Source organism: Hyperoodon ampullatus (genome assembly GCF_949752795.1).
Source record: "Hyperoodon ampullatus genome assembly, chromosome: 17".
In the NCBI taxonomy this organism is placed as follows: Eukaryota; Metazoa; Chordata; class Mammalia; order Artiodactyla; family Ziphiidae; genus Hyperoodon; species Hyperoodon ampullatus.
In genome coordinates, this window is record NC_136930.1 from 50,331,650 (window position 1) to 50,356,024 (window position 24,375).

A 24,375-nucleotide genomic window follows, 5' to 3' on the forward strand; every position below is an offset into this window, starting at 1 on the left:
AAAGACATATTAAATATCAGAAAGAATAATTCCCAGTGTGTTTCTCCTAGGTCACTATTCCATACCTTATCCTCGCTACTAAAACTTCTAACACCTCTCCCTCTTCCACACTCTCAGCTGATGCTTATTTCCTATTTCACTGAGAAACCATCAACTCTACACGCTCTCACCATCACTTCTATCCTTCAACCCACATCCATGCCCGTTTATTCTGCCTTCCCTTTGGCCACAACTGATGAAATAACTGTCCATACTCCTTTTACTCGTCCACTAGTCCCATCTCCTTCCACCTACTCAAGGACATCCCTCCAGAATGTCTCATCTCGCTATTGCATCATCATTTTTTACTTCTTTTTTTGGATCATCCCACAGCACATAAATATGCTAAATACATTCCCAATATTAAAAAAAATAACCTCTTTTGTCTTCAATCCACCATTCAGGTGGAGCCCTGTTTCCCTACTCCTCTTTACAGCAAAAATAATACAAAGAATAATTAATTCCTCTCCTTGTTCTCTCATAAAATGCTCTAGTTGAGCTTTCACCCACACCACAACTCTAAAACTTCTGCTGAGAAATCAGCGATAACTTTCATGTTGCTAAATCTAACGATCATATCTCAGTTCTCAACCTACTTGATCTATCAGCAGCAGGGGACACATTTTCTGTGACTTATGGCACAGCCACTGTCTTAGCTTTCCTCCTCTGTTTCCTGTTTCCTTTGCTGGTTTCTCTTATCTCCCATTAAATATGGGGCTAGTTCATGGACCTTCTCTGACTACAATACTCTTTTGGTGACCTCTACTAGTCTCAGGACTTTAAACACTGTCTATATGATAAAGTATCCAAAATTTACACTCTAGTTCTGAACTATCATCTTAATTCTAAACTCCCCTATCTTCAAGTGGAGATCTAATATTCTTCTCAAACATATCAAGCCCAAAGCTGATTCCTGATCTTTCCTCCAAACCTGTTCCTTCTGCATTCCTCCGCTCTTAGTAGACAGCAACTGGATTCTTTCAGTTACTCATGTTAAAACCTTGGAGTCTCTCACACACTAACAGCAAATCCATTGTCTTTACTTTCAAAATGTTGCCACTTTCTAAATGTATCTAGAGTCTGGATATGTTTTCAGTTCTCACTCCCCCACTGCCACTACCTTAGTTTAATCCTCCATCATATTTTGAATAGATTAGTGCAACAGCCACTTAACTAGTCTCACAGGTTCTATCCCTTTACCTCCTTAGAGTCTCTTTTCAACCCGGTGGCCAGAATGATCCTGCTTAGTCAGATCATTTCATCCTTCTATTCAAAATCCTCCAGTGGCTTCCCATCTTACTTAGAGCAAAAGCCAAAGAACCCTCAGTGGCTTAAAAGTCCTGACACAATCTGGCAACAACTTGAAAGTCTGACAATACTGAGTATTGGTGAAGTTGCAAAACACCAAGAGTTTTTATTTTATTTATTTTTAAATTTAATTTAATTTTTTAAATTTGCTGGTAAGAGTGTAATGGGTATAATTACTTTGGAGAACAATGTGTTAATACCTAATGAAAGTGAAGATGCAGACTCGAACAGGAATTCTGTTCCTGTGCTCATACCTAGAAAACCTCACACATGTATAGAAGGTGACAAAACAATAATTTTTATAGCAGCATTGCATGTAACAGCAAAAAACTGGAAACATTCTAAAGGTATTTACAAGAGATGAATGAATAAATCTTGGTAGGTTTATACAATAAAACACTACTAAGCAATGAAAGTCAAAGAACAAAAGCTGCATGTAGCAACATGGACAGCCACACAGAAGCCTTCATCGGTATTAATGCTTTATTTCCTAAACAGGGTAGTGGTTTTACAGGTGTTTATTACATTAGTCCTTATTGCCTCTATATGCCCGAAATACATCATAATTTTTAAATGGGGTAAATGGTAAACTTGTAGAATATGGGAACAGTTTAGAGGAGAGCTTGCTGAGGGAGGGGCATGGATGGACACAGGCATGGATAAATACAGTCGTGTCTCAGGGCTGAGGAACTAATCTCCATCCCCTTCCTCTTCATCCCCACTGCAGTTTTCCTGGTTCAGGTTTTCATCTTTTCAGTAGCCTCCTGTTTATTTCTCCTTGTTAAACTCTTGTTCCCCAGAATTTATCGTTTAGAGCTCTGAGTGGCTTGTACACATCCAAATCTCATCTTCTCAGCTCCTCCACTCATAAGCCTTAAAAGACTCTTCATTATTTAGAGTGAATGTAAGTACATTTCTTCCTTTTTTTTTTTCTTTTTTATCTGCCCCCCTTTTTGCGTATATTCTAGAACTGAGTTCAGCCCAGAGATGGGGGTTAGGGGGTGGTCTGGATGGTGGATGAAGGTGGGGGGCCTGCTGACCATCAGGAAACCTGACCATTGTGCTGGGCAAGCCTCTCTGGCCTCATTTTCCCCTCTGTTAAGAGGGAATGATTAGAGTCACTACCCACGGTGCCAGCCATGGGGCCTCTTGATCCTGTCTGGGAAGGGCAGGCCACTAGGCAGACTGCGGACCAGCGAGAGGGAAAGTGTCAGACACGAGGGCAAACCATAAATAGGCCCCTCTCCCAGAAGACCACTGAGAGTTCAAGACTGGCGCGGGCACACGCGGAATGAGGGCAGAGACTCCCGCCAGGAGAGAAAGGCACTTAAGGGAACTGCTCATTAGCATGAAATGCAAATGAGCCCGGCCTCATTAGCACAACTCTGCGCAGGATTCGGCGAAAGGGCAACCTGGGAGGCAGCAGCCGCTCTGCCCTCCCTACTGCACTCCCCGCAACCCGCCCGGGAGGGAGCTGAGACACGCACCCCACTCGGAGGGAGCCGTGGGTGGCGCAGCCCTAGGAGAGCAAAAAACGCCAGGGAGTTGGGGGTGGGGGTGGGGGGATGGCAGGTGTAGGAGGTCATCCGGTCCATCCCTCTGCCTCTCCTCAGTGGCGTAAGTGGCCCCGAAGTCTCAGGAGAGGGAACTGACTTCCTTGGTTCCACTGTGTCTACCTCCCGCAGAGGTGGGGATAGCGCTTCCCGACGTCTTAATCCTCGATGCCCTCACCGCCCCACTTCACCCCAGCGCCCAGAACTCCGCTCCCGGGTACCCACAGCCTTTAGGGGTAGAGCTGGCGGCAAGAGGGAGCTGGGGCAGAGAGAGCCCGGGGACTCAGGAAGGAGAGGCGGGAGGAGGGCCGGGGTCCACATGCGTGCGCGCGCGTGGGTAGCAGCAGACCATCGAGGACCAGCTCCTGGTAGGGTGGAGATGTGCAAGGAGAGTAGCCCCGCCAATCTCCTGTCCTGCGGACAGCCTCCCCATAAGCCATTTTGGAACTCGGGAATGAGAAACTGAGGCACGGAGTGGGAGCTTGGTGGAACTTTGCAGGTTAAGAGTCGGCAAAGCCCAGATCTATGCTTCTACCTCCTCCCACACACTCGAGACCCTGGCAGGTCCCTTCGCAGGAACATTCCTCTGCTCCGCAGCTGCTTTTGGAGATCCGGGCTCTGGGTCCTGCGTGACCTGCCTGGGGCCACGTGTTCAAGCACGAAGTCCTCTCCTGAAGCTCAGGAGTGTCAACATGAGATCAGGGTCAGAGGGTTAGTGTTAGGAGATTAGGGTCAAAGTCGCAGAAATGGACCTGGGAGGAGGAACAACAAGCTCAAGAGGTTGGTGGAGGCCACGCCCAGACCTTGACTGCCTCCATAAGTACATTTCTTAACATAATATAGAGAACACTCTGTAATATGAACCCAAGCCTCCTTACCAATATCTGTTCCCAAATATTTCAGTTCACAGTTCTGTATTCTTGCTCACATCCTTCATTATGAGCATCCTTTTCCGACACCTGGAAAGCACCAACATGAGACAGTCTATGTGATTTCTTTCTAGCTTCTCTAGAGGTAGCTTTATGATGTATTTCTATACAATTTTGTACCTCTGTGATAGCGTCATATTTTTATTAGGTAGTTATATTTTTGTTTCCACAATAGGAACTACTAAAAGTCAGGGATAGTGGTTTTTTATTTCATTTTGTGTATCTGTTTGTTTGTTTTAAAATCTTTGAACACCCAGCTCCTACCAAGACGTTTAACAGATAGCGGGTGTAAATAATTATTTGTAGAATCAACGAAAGAATGAGTAGAGGTTTTATTTAGCAGTGTTGTAGGTGATAAGAATAGAACATCAGGTGAGACATAAACTCAGTTTTCAAGTTCTCAGTTATCTGGTTGCTTATGCTCATTAATTAAAATGCTATTTCAGGGCTTCCCTGGTGGCGCAGTGGTTGAGAGTCCGCCTGCCGATGCGGGGGACACGGGTTCGTGCCCTGGTCCGGGAAGATCCCACATGCCGCAGAGCGGCTAGGCCCGTGAGCCATGGCTGCTGAGCCTGCGCGTCCGGAGCCTGTGCTCCGCAACGGGAGAGGCCACAACAGTGAGAGGCTCGCGTATGGCAAAAAAAAAAAATGCTATTTCAGCTTATACAACACTTATTGACTGATTTCAGGAAAGATAAAGAGAGGCAGGCATTATTTTGTTTATGTTAGCTAAGAGTAGTCAAGAATTCAGCTGGTCTTATTGCTAGGATAATTCAAAACTGTTATACTGACGGAATACCAGGATATTTGAATTTATTTTTGAAAGTCTGGATTAATGTAACATTAGCTTTTGTTCTGAAAAGATACATGAGGTACTGTGGCTCCTTCCCTTATTCTCAAGATATTCATTGGTAAAACCGGGAGGTGTATGGTGTTATCATAGGGCCACACTATAGCAAATGGGGACTGTATCAGGACTATAACATCTGCATAGGGAAATCTACTTCCTTTAGGTTTTAATTTTCTAATATTGAACTATTTTATAATTTAGAGAAAAACCCTACTGCTTCTCCATTAGTTCCCAGGACAATTGAATATGGTAATTTACATTTTTGAGAACATATCAGTTTGGGCATTTACTCAAAATTGTACAAATTCCACATTTTAGAAATAACCAGTTATTATTCAAGCTCTAACTTCCAAGTAGCTTGAATATTAAGAACTGGTTTTAAAAACCAAACCCACAAAGTACTCCAGGAATTGTAAATCATTCTTCAATTGTCAACCACCAAGGCACTTCAATTTAGAAAAGAATCAAGACACTTTCCAGTTATTCAAGTATAAATGTCTTAACCTAGTTTCAGACTGAGGACAAAACCCTCTGAAGACACAAAGAATGCAACAGCACTCATTTTTTTTCTTTTTCTTTTCTTTCTTTCTTTCTTTTTTTTTTGTGACAGAATCTTTCTTATACATTTTCTTTAAAAAAAAGGTATAAAACTGAGTTACTAGTCATTACTGATAGAGGTGAGAAGGAAGCTGATGATGTGAACAGAGCTGAAGGAAACTTGTCTAGGTAATCAAAGTACCAGACTTACATTTAGACCCCTGAATAGTTTCCCAAATTTTTTTGAGGTGGTTAAGTCCATCTTCTGCATTATTTCTCAAACACATTAGGATATTGTTACCATGTGTGTTTTAGTTTTTGTTACTGTTTTTATAATTTACCCTAATTGAATGAAAAATGAGGGGATGAAGTAAAGCATGGGGGTTCTTGATTCTTTTTCTCCTTTAGCCCAACAAGTTAAGCACAGACTTGCCCAGGCTGATTCTTATAACATTTTGGAGAAGACCCTGATCTAGCCATCAGTCTTCGTAACTTCCAGACAACTACTAGCCATACTCTTGGATGGGAGAAATGGAGGGGTTTTGGAAACTGCAAATCAAGAGTTTCAGCCGTATGATCTTTTAGCTCTGCCTGACAAAGTCCCGGCCCAAAGCAAAAATTCACCAAATCAGTAACATCAGGCCTCTAACATTATTCTCATTATTTTGAAATTTTTTCCTTTATCCACTTTAAGTTTCCTCAACATATCACTTGAGTGAAGTGAGAATTATATGATCTTGCTATAAATATTAGCTTTACAAATGACTAGTAACTCAGTGTGAATAGTACAGGATACTAAATGCAATTTGTGGTAAATTTCAATATTCCTATTTGGAAGATTGACTTATAACATTAGTACTTTTATTAAATAAGTTCAAACGAATAGCAGTTGCTTCTAGACAAGCAAAATTGAGGACTTGAGAAGGATGAAAGAAAAATTAATTCTTTACTATAAACATTTGTACTGCTTGAATTTCTTGCCACACAGATGCAGTGTCTTAAAATTTTTTGTTTTATTAAAACATTTTTTTTCAAACTGTATTACAGACACTAAATGCAGAACACTTGCTCTCTTAACAAAGTTTGAAAGAATTAAAAGGCTTATGTAAAGGTTTCAGACATGTCACTGGCTTTTGGGAGAGAATCAAAAGCCAATATTCCAGTGTTTCCCTATCCATTTGCTTCTCTTCCACACCACATTTAGGATTAGTTACAAATAAATTTCTGTTTCCAACATTCTTCTCAGAGGTTCTTTGTATTTTTATTCCTAGATAGCTACCCAATATTTATTTTATTTGAAGCATATTTTAACTACTCTTGATTATGTTTTTTTCCCAAAATGATTTTCCCTAGTGACAACTGAAACCCAAGTGATGATTACAACAAAAGAGATTTTAAGAGTTTTTCCAGAACCAGGGTCATTGGTGACATTTCCATAAATCACACACAATCTCAACACAGGCCATCTTACAGAGAAGCCTCACTCTAATAAGCTTAATATACAGAGGTTAAAATAGCCTCGTTGTATTTATCTTTCACTGTGCAGCTTACCAAAACCAAATTTCTGTCATCAAAAATTATTAATCATCCATATGCCCTGGAGAGAATTTTAATAAAGCATATTATGAACCTAGGGGTGGGGGAATTCGGGAGAGACACAAATATGATCCAAATTTATAAAAGGAGATGGGGTCCCTATTACTCTACCACATCTGTTTGCCACATGTTCATAAATCACATCAGTGTTTTGAACATTTCTCCTAGCACCTTCCTGTCACTCTGGTTTTATAGTTCATAATTTTACCCCTCCTCCCCACACACACACAAAAATTCTCATTATTATATTTCTGGCTTGAGAGTGACATTTGACCAACTATTAAGTCAAGCAACTGCAGCTAATGGCTGGGCTAGTGCCCAAGGATCCTCCGGTTTCTTGAGATTTGGTCACAGCAAGCAAAAGTGGGAGCAAAACTTCTTGTTTTTTCTAAAGAAGCAGAGAAATAATATGAAGATACCAATGACCACTGCCAAACCAAAAACAAAGCTGCATTTTGAGTCTGAATCTATGAAATAAAGTTGCCAACTTAGAAAAAGATATTTTTCCTTGCAAATAGGATCCTTGGAAATACCGTGGACACTAAATTTATTTTCATTTTCCAGTGATGCTAATACATGTCTGCATGTAGTACAGTGCCTGTCCTCCACGAGTTTGCCATCTCTGACAACCATGACATATAAAGAGCAACAGGTATAAGGCTACATTTTCAAGACAGACTATGTGACCTGCTGGTTTCTTTAATGGGAAAAAAGTAAGCAAACTGAAAATACCGAGAAAGTCAAATTAGCTATGTGGTACCATACAGATGAAGTTGAGGTCTTTGATCATTACGACTGATCAGCATCTCCCTCCCCTTTGCTCCAAACACAGCACTGCTGAATGGGATATAACAGCCATGAAAACATACGTATCCATATTTATGCTTGAAAACAAAAAAGAAAAACCACGTGAAATGAACAGTCAATCTGAAGCCAGAGCAATGAATGGGAGCTAAAGCCAAATGGGCCATGAGGCTACTGGACCTGGATATTCTAAGTCACTGAGGTTTTAACCTAAGAGTAGAGAGTTGGGGAAAAAGACAGGAATTTTCAGGCCTGGGGTTGTGGAAAGCTATAGATGCACTCTCAGCATAAAACCAAAAGCCTAGAAGGGACTAGAAAAGTTTCTTCCACTGGACTGGAAATTTGGCAAGAAAAATGGATTGCCTGTCCTAGGTCATGGTTGAAAATTAATCATCTGGGAGAAATCAAAACTGATAACTATATGGGGATAGGGGTTGAATTCACATATTATGTTTGGCAAAAGAATCTGAAGTCAAGAAATCATCATTAAAACTGGTTGTGAGACCCATGGGATTGAAAGAGGTAGACATAATAAAACCACCCACAATAATGACTTCACAACCCTGAACCATGACACATCCTTCAAAAACGGTCAGAAGATAGAGTCAGTCTAAAATTTGAAGCATCAAGGAAATAGACTTCCTGAGAGGAGGAGACTTCCTGAGAGCCAGGAGTCTCAACAAACAGGAGAATTCACATGCTAAAACTATTAGAAAATAGAACCATATGAAAACAAGTTTGCTTTAAATGTTCAAAGAAATAAATAAGGAGGAAATAAAAATTACAAGGACAGCATATCCTAAAAAAGAAGATGCAGTAAGAAATCCTAGAAATGAAAAATATTATAATTGAAAGGAAAAGCTCAATATGTGAACTCTAGTATATTAAACACAGATAAAGAGGAAATTAGGAAATTTGAAAACAGATCTACGAAATTCACCTAAAATGCAGTAAGATATATGTGTGTGTGTGTGTGTGTGTGTGTGTATACAGACATACGTATGTAGTTACGTGGTACTGTATTCATGTTAGTCCTCAATTAATTAATTATAAACTCATTGGTAAATGGATAAATTTTATTACAAATATAAAAGACACATGGAGGATAGAATGAGAATTTCTAGCATATGTCTAATAAATCTAATAATTCTCTTCAGAACAAGAGATTGGAAGTGAGGCAATACTCTGAAAATGAAAGAAACCATAAATCTTCATACTCAAGGAGCAGACAGTTCTGAGGAAGGTAACTTAAAACACACACACACACACACACACACACACTCACACACACACTTAGATAACCATGGTGAAACTTTAGAATATCAAAGATTAAATTTTAAGAATTAAAGAAATCTTAAGTTGTACAAAGACTGAGACAAGTTATATTTACAGATTCTTACTAAAATATTACTAAAAAAATATACTTCAGCAGGAAGGAAACTGAATATAAAAGGAAAGAGTGTGGTGGAAGAACCAATGATGGAAAAACAAAATCAAAAGTTTGTTGATAAATCTAGGTTTAAATGTTTAAAAGTGTGTGTGTGTGTGTGTGTATGTGTACACTAAAATAGACTAAAAAATAACATAGACAGATTTAAGGTCCTTGCCTTATTTCAAGAGAAGGATAGAATTATTGATTCACCTCAAAACTTATTAGGGTATGTATATATTACTACTTAAGAGTAACTACTAGAAGAATAGAAATAGAATGAATAGTGCACAAACTTAACCAAGAGATACCTTTAAAAGAATGAGGTGAGGATGGGAATAAATTCAACCAGTGCAATAGAGAAAACAACCACTTTCCTGTCTGGGTTTTTTCATCGGTTGTTGTAGCTTACAAAAATATGTCAATAAAAACAAGGTATTATGTGCATTTTCAGGAATTATAATGAAGATGAAGCTAGAAGAATTATACATAGGATGTTTTTAAATATTAAATAAAGTAATACACTTATAGCAAGATAAACACAGAGGAAGGAACAAAGTGAAAGAGCTCAATAAATGATAGACATCATTACTATTATGTTTAAACATTAAGAAGTTTAAACTTCAGTAACATACAACATAGGGAATATAGTCAATAATATGGTAATAACTTTGTATGGTGACAGATGGTAACTAGACTTATTGTGAACATTTCATAATGTATAAAAATACTGAATTACTATGTTGTACACTTGAAACTAATATAGTAAGTCAATTATATACTTCAATACAAAATAAATAAATAAACCATGGCTAAAGCATGATTGACAGTCATTAATATGGAAAACATTAAAAAAAAGAAGTTTAAACTTTCAAAGTTATCCAGGATAAGAATCTTGCATCTTCTTTGATATTAATAGCCAATGTGATTATTAATTAACATTCTAAATCTACTGGTAATTTGGCTATTTTTAGCCGAAGCCAGAAGGTCAAAACAACAAAACACTTCTGACATTTATCATGTAGAAATAATAATGGTAAACAATGCAGTGAGAAAAAAAGAATAAACAAAAGTCTTGCAATTGAATCTGAAGGGACTGCAGATTCATTTGAAAGCTGGCACCACTTTCTAAAAGGTGGGGGAAAACTCAGCTTTGACATTACAGTAGAAAAACATTAAACCTCTTCAACATCCAAAGGTGCTCTCTTCATTCTTAGAAATTTTAGAGAACTGTATGTCATTTTCATGAATTCTACTTTGTTTATTAATTTTTTAAGGACTTGTATTTTTTCTTCTGGATCATAAGAATTTAAAGGCCTGAATAATGGCATTTATCACTGGCTTTCCCCACATACCTACCAGGTACCTTGAAACTCATTAAAATTGGTTTGTGGATGAAAAGATGAAAATAATTCTTCTAAAAATAACTGACATTTGTGAAAAGAACTGCTTAATTCAGTACTACTTTTCCCCCTTGTCATAGAGAAAGACAATCATTCTCTTTTTTTGGGGAGGGTGCTTTTAACTTTTAATTTTATATTGGAGTATAGCCAATTAACAATGTTGTGATAGTTTCAGGTGCACAGCAAAATCAATACATATACATGTATGCATTCTCCCCCGAAACTGCCCTCCCATCCAGGCTGCCACAAAACAATGAGCAGAGCTCCCTGTTCTATACAGTAGGTCGTTGCTGGTTATCCATTGAAGACAACTATTCTTTTTACCCATTTTCTTGCCCCACCAAACAGAGACCAGCCAGGAGCTAAGAGTGAGATTTGTCAAAGGATGTATGCTTCCAATTTTTTAAGTTAAAAGCCTTCAGATGCTTCAGGAGTAGATCCTTCTGACAGGAACATCAAATATCCCTAGTTTTGAAGGTATCAGACACATAAAGTCACACTGCCCCATTATTCAGCCAGAAAGCTAACTACTTTGTTCTTCAGTCAAGAAGTATGTTACTTCACACTAGATACCAGTATCAAGAATTTTAATGGACCCAGTTTCTCTCCAACTACCTACTGTACATAAAAAGGAAAAGGCAATAGATATAGAATATTCAGTGATGCATATCCTTACTGAGGCCTTCAGTGTTTACTTTCATCTTCTCTTTCCCATCCCCAGACCACTTCTATGCATCTCTCATTACCATGCAGCAGAGGATTGCATGACAAATCATTGTCTAAATATTACTATTCATTAAGCCAAAGACAGCTTTATTTTGGCTTAAAAACTGCACCTTACTATGTGTATAAAACTTCTTAAGTGCCAGATGGTTTCATTTCAACATTTAAGTTACTGATCTTCCCATGACACTTGCCAGAAGAAAGTTTGGGACACCTCTTCACATGTTTCTTGAAGTAGCCTCTTGATACTAAAGGAGCCTCTCCAGATGTAACCCAGTAAAGATAATACCTTGCAAACCATAAATAAAATGGCCTCAACTAAGCTCACAACAGGAGACCATCAGCCTGTAGGAAAGCTTTATTCCTTCTAGCAAAACTCAACAAATGAGATAGCAGAGAACTGAAGGTAAAGGGTGTAGTTCTCACTCTGCTTGTACACTGGAATCATCCCAGATCAATTGAATATGAATTTCTAAGGAAGGGGGTCAAGACATTGGTATTTTTCTTAAAAGCTCCTTTGGTGTTTCTAATGTTCAGCCAGGTTGAGAACCAGTGCTATGGGACCCACTGGTAGAAGGATCATACTTTTTCCTTAAAACAAAAAAGCTACACATGCTTATTGTTTTTACAAAGATACCTACAGATAAGCAAAAGGAGGGGGAAAAAAATCCATGTGCAATCTTGATTTCTAGATATAGTAATTATTAAAACCCTGGTATATTTTCTTCCATATTCTTTACTGTGCATGGCTGTGTGAAAATATGTGTGAATATGTAAACACTATTTTTTTCTTGCATTTTTATGTTTCCTCATATATCATAAAAAATATTTAGAATCATTTGCCTATGATTTCATAGGCAAAATGGCTGATAATGTAGGGAAAAAATGGTCAGTGCAATTCTGCCTTTATTTTTATAATACTTGACTCCAGAAGGTCTAGTCCATCATTAGAATGACCTTATCAGCAGGAAAGCATCAGCTGACTTATTTCCTCCCTCCCTCCTTCCCTCCCTCTTCCTCCCTCCCTCCCTCCCTTCCTTCATTTCTTTCTGTTTTTGAGAAAGTTAATTTATAAAAGAGATTGAATGTGGAGACATTGGAACCCTCATTCATTGCTGGTGGAAATGTAAAATGGTGCAGCTTCTTTGGAAAACAATTTGTCATTTCCTTAAATAAAAACAGAATTACCATATGATGTAGTGATTCTACTCCTAAGTATTTACCCCCCTAAAATTAACATACATTCCCACAAAAACTTGTATACAAATGTTCAAAGCAGCATTAGTTTTAATAGCCAAATAGTTCAAATAACCTAAATGTCCATCACCTGATGAAATGATAAATAAAATTCGATATTCCGTAACATGCAATATTATTCATCTATAAAGTGAAATTCAGTACTGATACATGCTACAATATGATAAGGATGAAAAACAGTCACAAAAGGCCACATATTGTATGATTACATTCATATAAAGTGTCCAGAACAGGCAAATTTATAAAGACAGAAAGTAGACTAACGGTTGCTTAGAATTGAATGGGGTGGGGTGGCGGGGAAGTAGAGAGGAGAATGGGGATATACTGCTAAAGAGTATGGGGTTGTTTTTAGTGAGGATGAAAATATTCTAAAACTAGATTGTGGTGATGGTTGAACAATCCTGTGAATATGCTAAAAAACATTGACTTGTATACTTTAAATGGGTGAATTGTATTGAATGTGAATTATATCTTAATAAAGCTATTTATTTTTTAATTGTTAAAAATAAAGCTATTTTAAAAATAGAAATTCAGAGACCTTATTTTACATCTTACTGTTCTAATGTGATCATTTATTACCTCTTTTTAAAGGGCTTTATCCCCATTCTTCCTTTCCTCCTTCTCCTAATGGCGTTTTTATAAATGAGCTGATGGGGAACTCTTTACCATCTCCTTCAGGAAAAAAGAAAATTATAATACCTGCCTAGTCGTTTAAAAGAAGTTTGATATTACAAATCTCAATGTCACCAGAGGCTCAACTTCAAACCCACGGCAAAGGGGAGATTTGAGTGGAATCTGTGTCACTAAGAGATGCTGTCAACATTCTTTTGATATTAAAATAACCTTCTTCAGGACTTGAATTCTTGGAACATAGCACCCACTTAGCTAAGTTTCTAGTTAGTCGTTTTTACTATCGGCTGGAAACACACCTTAAAATAATTCCATGTTGTTCTGAAAAAAAGTTCTCACTAAAAAATTCTGTTCTCATGATTTATCCTCCTGAAAAATACAGGTACTACAAAATAATTTACATTGGCAGTGGGTTGGGAGGTGCAAAAGAGGAAGTTGGGGCTGCTGAGTGCTGTGGAAAGTCATGAAATTGAGTAGCATTTTGTATTGATAAGGAAGGACATAACAGCAAATGCCTATTTCACCCCTGACTGCATGTTGTGGTTAACTTGATTAAAGACAGGTTTAGAGTCAGCTTGAGCTTCAGGGTTGCACTAAACTGGTCAAACTCAATTGTTAGTTGAAATTTCACTTGGACACTTGGAAATAGCAATTTGAGGAGTTTGGGGGATTTTTTCTCCCCTTTTGCTTTCAAGTGGTAAAAAATAATGTGAAATTTTCTGGCCAATCATAGACTGACTGAGTATGTATAATAAGGAGTCAACCACCAGCTAATCTCCCAGGGCAGACATCCCAGAACTGGTGGGTACATTCCCTTAGAATTAAAGTACCAGTCGAAAGCCTCATAAAGGGGGGCAAAGGGTGCATTAATTTTGACAAAAACGTGAAAGCATTTCCCATTATTTTTATATTTGAAGTGATTTAAAAGAAACTGTGGGAAGAAAAGATAATTTAAAAGAAGTTGTAGAGTTACTATTAACATAGAGGGGTCCATATCAAAGTCATATTCATGGTCCATTCAGGAAGGGTCTTCTGTATAGAAAATGAATGATACAGAAAATAGTGTATTATACTATGACAGACCTGTGATATAAACTATTATTGTCTCTTACAGAGGCTTATGCCCTTAACTCAAACTATGTCCTTTTTTTTTAAACAAATGGCCCAGGAATGACTGGTCCTTGCCAAAACGCAATTCTAAAAGTTAGTGGTCTTCAAACTTGAATTGATTCTACTTTCTAGAGCAGTTTTGGTTTAGAGAAAACTTGAGCAAAAAGTATAGTTTGCATCTACCTCCTCTCCCCACCCCCTACTCTGTATACAGTTTCCGCTATTATTAACATCTTGCATAACAGTGATACATTTGCTATAACTGATGAACCAATACTGATACATTATTATTAACTAAAGGTCATAATTTACATTAAGTTTCATTCTTTGTATTGTATAGTTCTATGGGTTTTGAAAAATGCATAATGTTATGTATCCATCATTGCAGTATTACATATAATAGTTTCATTATACTAATAATCTTCTATTTTCCATCTATTCATCCCTCCCTTTCTTCCTCCAAAGCCCTGGCAACCACTGATCTTTTTTTTTTTTTTTTTTTTTGCGTTATGCGGGCCTCTCATTGCTGTGGCCTCTCCCGTTGTGGAGCACAGGCTCCAGACGCGCAGGCTCAGTGGCCATGGCTCACGGGCCCAGCCGCTCCGCGGCATGCGGGATCCTCCCGGACCGGGGCACAAACCCATGTCCCCTGCATCGGCAGGCGGACTCTCAACCACTGCACCACCAGGGAAGCCCCCACTGATCTTTTTATAGGCTCTATAGTTTTCCCTTTTCCAGAATGTCATACAGTTAAGCTAATATAGTAAGTAACCTATTCAGATTGGCTTCTTTAATTTAGCAATATGCAGTTAAGATCCCTTCACTTCTTTCCATGGCTTGATAGCTCTTTTCTACTTATTGCTGAATAATACTCCCTTCAATGTATGTACCATGGTTTATTTATCCATTCGTCTGTTGAAGGACATCTTGATTGCTTCCAAGTTTTGGCAATTATAAATAAAGCTGTTATAAACATTTTTGTGCAGGATTTTGTATGGACATAAGTTTTCAACTCATCTAGATAAATACAAAGGAGTGCAATTGCTGGATCTTATGGTAACATTACATTTAGCTTTGTAAGACCCTGTCAGATTTCCAAAGTGGCTATACCATTTTGCATTTCCAACAGAAATGACTGAGAATTCCTATTGCTCCATATACTTGCCAGTTTTTGGTGTTATCAGTGTTTTGGATTTAACCATTAACAGTTGTATGGTGGTATCTCATTGTTGTTTTAATTTGCAGTTTCTTAATGACATGAGTTTGAGCATCACCTCACATAATTATCTGTAAGTATATCTTCTTCGGTGAGATGCCTGTTCAGATCTTTTGCACACTTTCAGACTGGGTTGCTTGGTTTCTTATTGCTGAGTTCTAAGTGTCCTTCATATACTTTGTACACCAGTCATCTATTGGATATGAGTTTTGCAAAGATTTTCTTCCAGATTGCGGCTTGTCTTGTCATTCTCTTTTCACCCTCATCCTAGTATTAGAATAGTAAGAGGCACAAAGTAGAATCAATTGAATGAACAAATAAGAAAATTAAGGTGCACTTTCCTTTAGGCATTCCTATTGCTGACCAAAAGCTTATTCCAAGCATAGGAAAACCTAATCACAGATGAATGGCTATTTTAAAAATCCTTTTATTTTTTTTTCTTTCTTTTTTTTATATTTGAGATTGAACTTTTAATATTAGTAACACTAGCTTTTTTTTTATATACAGAAGGTTCTTATTAGTCATCCATTTTATACACATCAGTGTATACAGGTCAATCCAAATCGACCAATTCATCACACCACCATCCCCACACCCGTCCGCTTTCCCCCCTTGGTGTGCATACATTTTCTCTCTACTTCTATGTCTCAATTTCTGCCCTGCAAACCGGTTCATCTGTACCATTTCCTAGGTTCCACATATATGCGTTAATATACGATATTTGTTTTTCTCTTTCTGACTTACTTCACTCTGTATGACAGTCTCTAGATGCATCCACATCTCTACAAATGACCCAATTTCATTCCTTTTTATGGCTGAGTAATATTCCATTGTATATATGTACCACGTCTTCCTTATCCATTCATCTGTCGATGGGCATTTAGGTTGCTTCCATGACCTGACTATTGTAAATAGTGCTGCAATGAACATTGGGGTGCATGTGTCTTTTTGAATTATGGTTTTCTCTGGGTATATGCCCAGTCGTGGGATTGCTGGGTCATATGGTAATTCTATTTTTAGTTTTTTAAGGAACCTCCATACTGTTCTCCATAGTAGCTGAATCAACTTACATTCCCACCAACAGTGCAAGAGGGTTCCCTTTTCTCCACACCTTCTCCAGCATTTGTTGTTTGTAGATTTTCTGATGATGCCCATTCTAACCGGTGTGAGGTGGTATCTCACTGTAGTTTTGATTTGCATTTCTCTAATAATTAGTGATATTGAGCAGCTTTTCATGTGCCTCTTGGCCATCTGTATGTCTTCTTTGGAGAAATGTCTATTTAGGTCTTCTGCCCATTTTTGGATTGGGTTGTTTGTTTTTTTTAATACTGAGCGGCATGAGCTGTTTATGTATTTTGGAGATTACTCCTTTGTCCAATGATTCATTTGAAAATATTTTCTCCCATTCTGAGGGTTGTATTTTCATCTTGTTTATGGTTTCCTTTGCTGTGCGAAAGCTTTTAAGTTTCATTAGGTCCCATTTGTTTATTTTTGTTTTTACTTCCATTACTCTAGGAGGTGGATCAAAAAAGATCTTGCTGTGATTTATGTCAAAGAGTGTTCTTCCTATGTTTTCCTGTAAGGGTTTTATAGTGTCCAGTCTTACATTTAGGTCTCTAATCCATTTTGAGTTTTTTTGTATGGTGTTAGGGAGTGTTCTAATTTCATTCTTTTACATGTAGCTGTCCAGTTTTCCCAGCACCACTTTTGAAAAGACTGTCTTTTCTCCATTGTATATCCTTGCCTCCTTTGTCATAGATTAGTTGACCATAGGTGTGTGGTTTTATCTCTGGGCTTTCTATCTTGTTCCACTGATCTATGTTTCTGTTTTTCTGCCAGTACCATATTGTCTTGATTACTGTAGCTTTGTAGCATAGTCTGAAGTCAGGGAGTCTGATTCCTCCTGCTTCTTTTTTTTCCCTCAAGACTGCTTTGGCTATTCGGGGTCTTTTGTGTCTCCACACAAATTTTAAGATTTTTTGTTCTAGTTCTATAAAAGATGACATTGGTAAATTGATAGGGATTGCATTGAATCTGTAGATTGCTTTGGGTAGGATAGTCATTTGCACAATATTGATTCTTCCAATCCAAGAACATGGTACATCTCTCCATCTGTTGGTATCATCTTTAATTTCTTTCTTCAATGTCTTATAGTTTTCTGAATACAGGTCTTTTCTCTCCCTAGGTAGGTTTATTCTTAGATATTTTATTCTTTTTGTTGCAATGGTAAATGGGAGTGTTTCCTTAATTTCTCTTTCAGATTTTTCATCATTAGTGTATAGCAATGCAAGAGATTTCTGTGCATTAATTTTGTATCCTGTAACTTTACCAAATTCATTGATTAGCTCTAGTAGTTTTCTGGTGGCATCTTTAGGATTCTCTACGTATAGTATCATGTCATCTGCAAACAGTGACAGTTTTACTTCTTCTTTTTCAATTTGTATTCCTTTTATTTCTTTTTATCCTCTGATTGCCATGGCTAGGACTTCCAAAACTATGTTGAATAATAGTGGTGAGAGTGGACATCCTTGTCTTGTTCCTGATCTTAGAAGAAATGCTTTCAGTTTTTCACCATTGAAAATGATGTTTGCTGTGGGTTTGTCATATATGGCCTTTATTATGTTGAGGTAGGTTCCCTCTATGCCCACTTTCTGGACAGTTTTTATTATAAATGGGTGTTGAATTTTGTCAAAAGCTTTTTCTGCATCTATTGAGGTGATCATATGGTTTTTATTCTTCAATTTGTTAATATGGTGTATCACACTGATTGATTTGCATATATTGAAGAATCCTTGCATCCCTGGGATAAAACCCACTTGATCATGGTGTATGATACTTTTAATGTGCTGTTGACTTCTGTTTGCTAGTATTTTGTTGAGGATTTTTGCATCTATATTCATCAGTGATATTAGTATGTAATTTTCTTTTTTTGTAGTATCTTTTTCTGGTTTTGGTATCTGGGTGATGGTGGCCTCATAGAATGAGTTTGGGAGTTTTCCTTCCTCTGCAGTGTTTTGGAAGAGTTTGAGAAGGATGGGTGTTAGCTCTTCTCTAAATGTTTGATAGAACTCACCTGTGAAGCCATCTGGTCCTAGACTTGTTTGTTGGAAGATTTTAAATCATAGTTTCAATTTCATTACTTGTGATTATTAGTCTTTTCAATTGCTTCCTGGTTCAGTCTTGGAAGATTATACCTTTCTAAGAATTTGTCCATTTCTTCCAGGTTGTCCATTTTATTCACATAGAGTTGCTTATAGTAGTCTCTTAGGATGCTTTGTATTTCTTCAGAGTCTGTTGTAACTTCTGTTTTTCCATTTCTAATTTTATTGATTTGAGTCCTCTCCCTCTTTTTCTTGATGAGTCTGGCTAAAGGTTTATCAATTTTGTTTATCTTCTCAAAGAACCAGCTTTTAGTGTTACTGATCTTTGTTATTGTTTCCTTTGTTTCTATTTCATTTATTTCTGCTCTGGTCTTTATGATTTCTTTCCTTCTGCTAAATTTCGGTTTCGTTTGTTCTTCTTTCTCTAGTTTCTTTAGGTGTAACATTAGACTTTATTTGAGATTTTCCTTGTTTCTTGAGGTAGGCTTGAATAGCTACAAACTTCCTTCTTAGAACTGCTTTTGCTGCATCCCATATGTTTTGGATTGTCGTGTTTTTCATTGTCATTTGTCTCTAGGTATTTTTTGTTTTCCTCTTTGATTTCTTCAGTATTTCTTGGTTATTTAGTAACGTATTGTATAGCTTCCATGTGTTTGTGTTTTTTCGTTGTTTTCCCTGTAATTGATTTCTAATCTCATAGCGCTGTGGTCAGAAAAGATGCTTGATATGATTTCAATTTTCTTAAATTTACTGAGGCTTGATTTGTGACCCAAGATATGATCTATCGTGGAGAATGTTCCATGCGCACTTGAGAAGAAAGTGTAATCTGCTCTTTTTGTATGGAATGTCCGATAAATATCAATTAAGTCTATCTGGTCTACTGTGTCATTTAAAGCTTGTGTTTCCTTATCAATTTTCTGTTTGGATCATCTGTCCATTGGTGTAAGTGAGGTGTTAAAGTCTCCCACTATTACCGTGTTACTGTCGATTTCCTCTTTTATGGCTGTTAGCAGTTGCCTTATGTACTGAGGTTCTCCTATGTTGGGTGCATATACATTTATAATTGTTATATCTTCTTCTTGGACTAATCCCTTGATCATTATGTAGTGTCCTTCCTTATCTCTTGTAACATTCTTTATTTTAAAGTCTATTTTATCTTATATGAGTATTGCTACTCCAGCTTTCTTTTTATTTCCATTTGCATGGAATATCTTTTTCCCTCCCTTCACTTTCAGTCTGTATGTGTCCCTAGGTCTGAAGTGGGTCTCTTGTAGACAGCATATATATGTGTCTTGTTTTTCTATCCATTTAGCAAGCCTGTGACTTTTGGTTGGAGCATTTAATGCATTCACGTTTAAAGTAATTATCAATATGTATGTTCCTATTACCATTTTCTTCACTGTTTTGGGTTTGTTTTTGTAGGTCCTTTTCTTCTCTTGTGTTTCACACTTAGAGAAGTTCCTTTAGCATTTGTTGTAGAGCTGGTTTGGTGGTGCTGAATTCTCTTAGCTTTTGCTGGTCTGTAAAGCTTTTGATTTCTCCATTGAATCTGAATGAGATCCTTTCTGGGTAGAGTAATCTTGGTTGTAGGTTCTTCCCTTTCATCACTTTAAGTATATCATGCCACTCCCTTCTGGCTTGTAGAGTTTCTGGTGAGAAATCAGCTGTGAACCTAACAGGAGTTCCCTACGTTATTTGTCATTTTTCCCTTGCTGCTTTCAATAATTTTTTTTGGCTTTACTTTTTGCCAATTTGATTACTATGTGTCTCGGCATGTTTCTCCTTGGGTTTATCCTGTATGGGACTCTCTGCACTTCCTGGACTTGGGTGGCTATTTCCTTTCCCATGTTAGGGAAGTTTTCGACTATAATCTCTTCAAATATTTTCTCAGGTCCTTTCTCTCTCTCTTCTCCTTCTGGGACCCCTATAATGCGAATATTGTTGTGTTTAATGTCGTCCCAGAGGTCTCTTAGGCTGTCTTCATTTCTTTTCATTCTTTTTTCTTTATTCTGTTCCACAGCAGTGAATTCCACCATTCTGTCTTGCAGGTCACTGGTCTTCTGCTTCAGTTATTCTGCTATTGATTCCTTCTAGTGTAGTTTTCATTTTAGTTATTGTATTGGTCATCTCTGTTTCTTTGTTCTTTAATTCTTCTAGGTCTTTGTTAAACATTTCTTGCATCTTCTCGATTTTTGCCTCCATTCTTTTTCTGAGGTCCTGGATCATCTTCACTATCATTATTCTGAATTCTTTTTCTGGAAGATTGCTTATCTCCACTTCATTTAGTTGTTTTTCTGGGGTTTTACCTTGTTCCTTCATCTGGTACATAGCCCTCTGCCTTTTCATCTTGTCTATCTTTCTGTGAATGTGGTTTTTGTTCCACATGCTGCAGGATTGTAGTTCTTCTTGCTTCTGCTGTCTGCCTTCTTGTAGATGAGGCTATCTATGAGGCTTGTGCAAGTTCCCTGATGGGAGGGACTGGTGGTGAGTAGAGTTGGCTGTTGCTCTGGTGGGCAGAGCTCAGTAAAACTTTAATCCACTTGACTGCTGCTGGGTGGGTCTGGGTTCCCTCCCTGTTGGTTGTTTGGGCTGAGGCAACCCAACACTGGAGCCTACCCAGGCTCTTCGGTGGGGCTAATGGCTGACTCTGGGAGGGCTCATGCCAAGGAGCACTTCCCAGAACTTCTGCTGCCAGTGTTCTTGTCCTCATGGTGAGGCACAGCCACCTCCCGCGTCTGCAGGAGACCCTCCAACACTAGCAGGTAGGTCTGGTTCAGTCTTCTATGGGGTCACTGCTCCTTCCCCTGGGTCCTGATGCACACACTACTCTGTGTGTGCCCTCCAAGAGTGGAGTCTCTGTTTCCCCCAGTCCTGTCGAAGTCCTGCAATCAAATCCCACTAGCCTTCAAAGTTTGATTCTCTAGGAATTCCTCCTCCCATTGCAAGACCCCCAGGTTGGGAAGCCTGACGTGGGGCTCAGAACCTTGAATCCAGTGTGTGGACTTCTGTGGTATAAGTGTTCTCCAGTTTATGAGTCACTCACCCAGCAGTTATGAGAGTTGATTTTGTTGTGATTGCGCCCCTCCTACCATGTCATTGTGGTTTCTCCTTTGTCTTTGGATGTGGGGTATCTTTTCTGGTGAGTTCCAGTGTCTTCCTGTCAATGATTGTTCAGCAGTAAGTTATGATTCCGGTGCTCTCAAAAGAGGGAGTGAGAACACTAGCTTTTAAATATCTAAACAGGACAGCTTCAGTGTAATTTAGAATGACCTAAAATCCTTTTCTTAAAATGAACTGAGTGTCTTGAAAAACTGAATAGTGTTTGAGTATTAAATTAGCTTTAAATTATCTCAACAGGAAACCTATGTCTCCTATTGGGATGTCCGGTAGTGAGGAGATAGTAACAATTCATTTGAGGAAAAAGGAGAATATATTTTCATATAGAACACTTTTATAAAGAATTTAGAGTAAGTGAGAGAGACAGCGTGCCAAATCCTAACCACTAGACCACCAGGGAGAGAGTACATGAAGTTATCATTATAAAGCAGGTCACTGGAGAAGCACATTTTTCCTGGACACTTTATGCAAAACCATTTGGCTTCATAATTTTTTTCTCTATAGAACCATTCTCCATACATCCAGTGTTTCTATGGATTAGTTATTCAAATCCACATATGTAAGTTTGAAACCTGTTTGTTGTAACTGTTTATAAGATGAATATGTCATTAACAATAGGAAGAGGGGTTATTCTCCACTACAACTTGCTACTGCATTTTTAAAAGGCTATAATTGATGTGTTATAAGAGTCAAAACAGTGTTTTCCAAAGTGTACCACTTGATGTTTATATGAAAAAATGACTTAAAAAAGCTTCTCCAGTCAGATTAGTCTTGGAACTTTTTATACGATAGGTCATTCCTGTTATAGAGAGTATAATGAATATATTATAGTATATTAAAGTCTTAAAAGTTCTGCAATGAAAAAAAGTCCCAGATTTTAACCAATTTGGCTATGGAATGCTTCACCAACTTATTAGTTTCCTCTGATATCTATTACCATCCCATAAAGCACCCTTTGGGATAGGATTTATTAAAGTACTTTTTCCCCAAAGAAACCAATTCTGGAATTATTTTTTTCTGACAACCACGGAAGACAGAGCAGAACTAATAAATTTTTTATGTTTGCTTTTTTGTGTGTGTGTGTGTGTGCTACATGACAGATTCTGGGGGAGGGAAGCTAGATAGAGACATAGGTAACCTATAATGGGTAATATAGAAGTCCCAGTTCTCCTTTGTTTGTTTATTTTAAAGTATACTTAGTGTCTATAATGAATCAAATATAAAAAGATGAAATGAATGTTGTGGAACTATGGTGGTAAAAGATAAGGATGAATGGATACTACTTGCTAAGTTTGGATTTGCATACTGATTTACATCCACCTTGAATATCATATTTTACATATTACATATATTATCTTTTGTCTATACCTTTGCTTTTTCTGACCTAAGCATTATAGAGGAAAGGGAATTCAATTCATATTCATTTTGCATAGTACATAAGAGCATAATGTATGTAATTTGGTGATAATATCAGCCTCCAGTAAAATGTAGTCAGCATGTTATTTAAGCACACTTGTTACAAATAAAATTCAACCTTAATGCTTTGCCATCTGTAAAAGTATTGTATTACATCTTGCTAAGATAATACTTCTTTATGTGTTAATGTAACAGTCACTGAACCAGTTGTTTTTCAGAATGATGCCTTTAAAGAAGTAATCACAGATTTAACACAAACAGCCCAAAGAAACGGAAGATACATTTAGCACACCTCATAAAAGACAAGTCACATTTGCAATACTTTAGGAGACAGACAACTGATGTTAAGATGTTAATCATCCTGGAGCACATTAAAATAAGAAGGCTGTCTTGTGTGAGAAGAAATTAGAACATGTGTTAAAGAGAATTAAACTGGAATAGATAGCTGCATTAAATGTGTATTGACTGAGATTTTGAAATACATAAGAAATTTGAAATTGGATTGTTTATCTTGATGTACATAGTCCTTGATATTTTGAATGTGACAATAGACTCCTTAAGTAACTAATAAAATTATTTTATCTATAATAATTTGGATTTATCCTCCACAATAAAAAGTAGTATTTTGGCACCCATACTGTGAATCAGTGTAATTCTTCAGAAAAACAATTACATTAGGGAAAAAACGCAAAAAAAAAAAAAAGTCAAGTGTTTGGACTAACTGAACTCTCAGTTTCCTTAAAACCTTAAGGTATTAACTGTTTTAGTGTAATGTAAAGCATATAAAAAGCATACAAACTCTTGAGTTAGATTGTGTTTGAATCTTGGTTCTGGCACTTTCTAGTTCTTCTATAATTGAGCAACTTATTTAATTTCCTTGAGTCTCAGTTTTCTAATTAATAAGATGGGTCTTAAGAATTAAATACTTCTCTTGAAAAGCTATCAAATGACTATGCAGTGCCCAGAAAGATCCAAAAGCTTCCACTGAGAAAAACATCAAACAAAACAGGTCTCATCCAAGGATCAGGAATCAGAATGGTATCAGAATTCTCAATAGCAATACTGAAAGCTAAAAGACAATATAATAGGCATCCAAAATCATGAGTAAAAGTTATTTTCAGTCAAGAATTTTGTACCTGACCAATCTTTCAATCAAGCATGAGCACATAATAGAATGTTCAGATATGCAAGATAAAAAAATTTAAATGCACCCTTTCCAGGAAATCACTCTGGGGTAATTTCCAGAAAATAAGAGAGTAGATTAAGAAGGAAAAGATTAGGCTCAGCAAATCTCCTGCTAACCAGGCTCACAAGAAAATGATGTACAACCCAGAAGTCCATTTCATTAAGTTTTAAT